Consider the following 4115-nt stretch of genomic DNA (forward strand, 5'->3'; position numbering starts at 1 on the left):
CAGCTTGGAATACTACTGTTGGTACACTATCTACTCTAGGTTCTTGGTGCACTATCACTATTTGCTCCAAGGCTTGTTTTGGCAGCGAGAATAGGGATTTGCCATCTCTATTCTAATTACTTCTAATTATGTAATCAGTTTGTTTTCTGTATTGGCCATCTATTGATGTCCATTTATATAGTCTTTTGGTTGCTCAAAATATATATTTGTAATAAACAGATGGTTGGCTTCACGGAATTCTATTTGTTATTCTCCTGCTTCACTTCTGACCACGAGGCAGTCTTCTCCAACAATCTGCATTGTTGTCCGATCTCCAACAACACTGCATTGAGGTGTGCACCCAAGAGGGGAATTTAAGATTTACAGAAAGGCACTCCAAGGCAGTAGTTTTTGTTCCTGATGAGGAATGCACCAACTTTGTTGTCATTTGTTTTACTTATTTTTAGTGGCATGGGCATAGGAGAATAAGAAACTGATTGGCAGTGGTCATAGGCAGCAAATAAAAAGGAGTGAGTTCCATGTTACATTCGGAGGGATAATAGGTCTTGGATCCGTTTTAGTACACCCAGTTCAGTACCCTACAACTTATTTGTTTTCTTTATCGCCCATAAGCCCAAAGCAGTTCTCTGGGTTGTTCATAGAATCAAAGAACCAACAACAAAAATAAAATTACTAATAACAGAATCAGTAACATTAAAACTGAATAAACATTATATTAATATTATGCAATGCTGATAACTCAGCATCTGGCAGTTATTTGTGCATCCTATTTATTCCATCTCTTCTACACCTCCTTAGATGTTCCATCCCTTATGGTTATATTTTTATCCAGAAGGACTTTGTGAAGTATAGCTTGCTTTTTATCAAGCCTGCTGTTTCTTCTTGAGGCAGTTCTCCCTGTTTGTGTGCTACCCTGTGTCAAGCAGCTGAAACAAACCACAACTGTTCTACCATTGACTGTTGTCCCTGATTTCTCCAGTAACATTTGAAAACATTAGACCGGAGAGTTGCATTTTAGTACTCACTGCCAAGTCTGATGAGCAGCGTGTTAACCACTGAACAAATGATCTGGCAGCTTTTAAATTTATGGATGGCCCCCTGACCCCAGCAGCCCTATTTAATGTTAATGATGGTGTGATAAAATAAAATTGGCCTATAGGTCCACATTAGGACATCCTTCTCAAAACTGTTGGTGAAACAAAGATTCCTTAGTTTCATATTTACCCAAATGCAAACACAGAATAATAATTGAAAGCTTATGTGTTCGGTTGTTGCCCTTGCTATGCAAATATGTCTGCTCTGTGGAAAAATGTGAACTCAGCATGTATTGCCAAGATTATTACATGTACAGGAGTAGGAACATGCATGAATAAAAGAGAAAATAAATGGAAATAGTTCTACAGGGTTATGTAGGTAAAAGGCCAGGAATTCTATTCACAATCCTTCTGTTTATTCCCTAGTGTGCCTTCTTATATTAAATCAGCTATTCTCTACTCTTCTAAAAGATGCTAATAATATATTCTGCCTCTGTTGTGAGAAATTAAGGCTGAGGGTGATTTGTCAGAGATGGGAGTAAATGAATCCATGACTGATCTGAGACTGTTCAGTAAAATGCATAATTTTCTACAATATACTGTTTTAATTTAATACCATTCCCTAAGTTTTGTTGCCAACTGGAATAAGCTAAATCAGATGCCATATTAAGTAATGTATGTGCACCTTTTCAGCAGAGTACAATTTATTAAGAATGGCATACATATGTTTATGCTATTTCCATGTTATCTGCTCTGGCCATCCTGAACACACCTCAGAATTGTTCTAATCTTGTTTGTATTTCTGCTTTGGCAGCTTTTGCACTAAGCTAACCAGTATGCTTGAGATTTTAATACACTGTTTAGTAATTTTGTGGAAGCTCCTCTCAGAGAAATGTAGACTTTATCATATTAAGATTATAATTTTGTATGTTTTACTTATAACCACAGAAAACAGCCTCAAGGCAAGAAAGAAGGAAATAAAATCCAGATCAGTGTAATCCATAGCCTTTCCACACCATAGTCTTCAAATATTATTCCAAATTTTGTTGAGGGAGATGATAAAGCTGAAAACAGTTTTTGTTTGCAGTATAGTGTTTTCACTTGTTTTCAAGTGTGCATACTTACAACTCCTCTTTTAAAAAAATTCTGTAGAATGGGTTTTTATGCTTTATAAAAACTTTCAGAAAACTTAGTAACTTAAATATGCCAATAACCAAATAAAAAAGGAGAGTTGGGAGGGGCAGTGGCGCTGAGCAAAAGGAAATAATAAAAATAAGGTTATACATATCCATAACTCTTATCTGTTCCTTGGTCGCCATCAGCTTGGTTAGACTTTGAGCACAGCAAGAAACCTGGTAAGCTTATATAATTGCTTATTAAGCACCCCTTCACCTTTTGTCTTTAACAATCTAAATTAGGCAACAACTGGACCAAACATTTATTTTAAACATGTTTCAGATTTCCAGGACACAAAAAGGAAAAATGGACTCACCTTTATGGGTAGGGAGGTCAACAGGCTGGGTGCTGCTATAGAAAGAGAGCCATTTGCCCTCTCGTGTTGCTGCCAGCCATGATTTAGAAGGAATGGCCCATGCAGAGGAGGTGGATCATGAGGGATGAGGTTTGCATGGCAGCCTGAGTTCAAGGGGTTAACCAGGAGTGACTCCCTTATCTGGCGTTAGAGGATGGTAATACATAATCCATCCAAGTTTTTTAGTCCAGAAATCCTCAGGGCTGGCCTTACTATAAAGGCACCCACAAGGACAGCACCAGGTTCCAGAGAAGTGCCATTTTCCTTCTGATTTCTTTGTCTGCCATTTTAAAAATGAGCAGAGAAGACAGGGTGTGTGGGTGTTTGCTTGTATTCGGCTTTAAAAAGAATGTCTAAGAAACTCAAGCACACTTCAAAGAACTGGTTTAGACTTATAAAGTTTGGGGCCAGGATAACTGAAAGAGCCAACACCTTTCATGCAAGTGTACCCATAACCGACAGTCTTCATCAGATATCTTGTATGCATCTTCCAGCTCTCAAGGGGCTAGATCAGTGCATACGTGGGGCTTTTCTGAAGCATCACATCAATTATGAGATGCCATCCCAATGGAAATCAGGTTGGCACCATCCATAGTAAGTTAGAGGTGTAGTAAAAAGTATATTATTTTTCTAGAACTTTGGATTTTAATATAGCTTGGGCTAGGTTTAAAGAATATTTTGCTTTGTCTTTCATTTCATTGTGATTTTCATTGTACTGTAATTCTAAAATGTACATTGTTTTGTGGATATTTGTGCACATAATACATAATTAATATTCAAGTAGCAGGAGACATTGTAGCTTATTTATTGCTGATATGCCAAGGCACTCAATACCCCACCTAAATTTCAGTCAAACTTGTAAAGGTATTGTCTCTATAATAGCACCATCTCATGATTTTTGTACTATTAGTTTGCAATTGATGCTTAAACTTGTTTTCTTTTTGCTTTTTTGCCAAGAAAGTATTCTGGTTTAATAGTCAGAGATTTCTCCCAGATTATTTATATTATGCACGAAGCTGTGCTTATTCTGTCCTCCTGCCCCTTAATTTTGTGATGTGATGCATGCATGCTTTGTTTCGTAAGCAAAAGCAATTAAGAAGCGACCTTTACTGCTAACATGAAACCTTGGAGTCAGTTGCAGAACACTTTGCACTAAAATGACACAATCCATCTGTGTGTTGTTATGCTAGAGACTATTACAAAGGAGAAAGTACATGATTTATAGGCTTTCTTAACAGGTTCAAGGCAAATTAGAAGTGAAATACATTTGCTTGCCTTTACTAGTTGTTTCTCCTTCAGTGGAGTGTTCCCTCCCTTTCCACATTCTGTGATGTGCTTTAGGCATGTGTACAAGTCAAGGTCCGTGAGAATTTTATTAGATTAATGCAGATAGTTTGTAAGAGAAAAGAGGACAGCAGTACCTTATCTGACCATTTAAATGTATAACTATTCAATTTGGGAAGTGATTATTTCTATAGAATCACATTTATCTGGAATGATAGGGATTGAAGAGTCCAGAAGAAGGATTATAAGGATCTTTATAAAAGGCA

The sequence above is a fragment of the Varanus komodoensis genome, unplaced genomic scaffold (genome assembly GCF_004798865.1).
Source record: "Varanus komodoensis strain SLA01 unplaced genomic scaffold, ASM479886v1 scaffold12, whole genome shotgun sequence".
In the NCBI taxonomy this organism is placed as follows: Eukaryota; Metazoa; Chordata; class Lepidosauria; order Squamata; family Varanidae; genus Varanus; species Varanus komodoensis.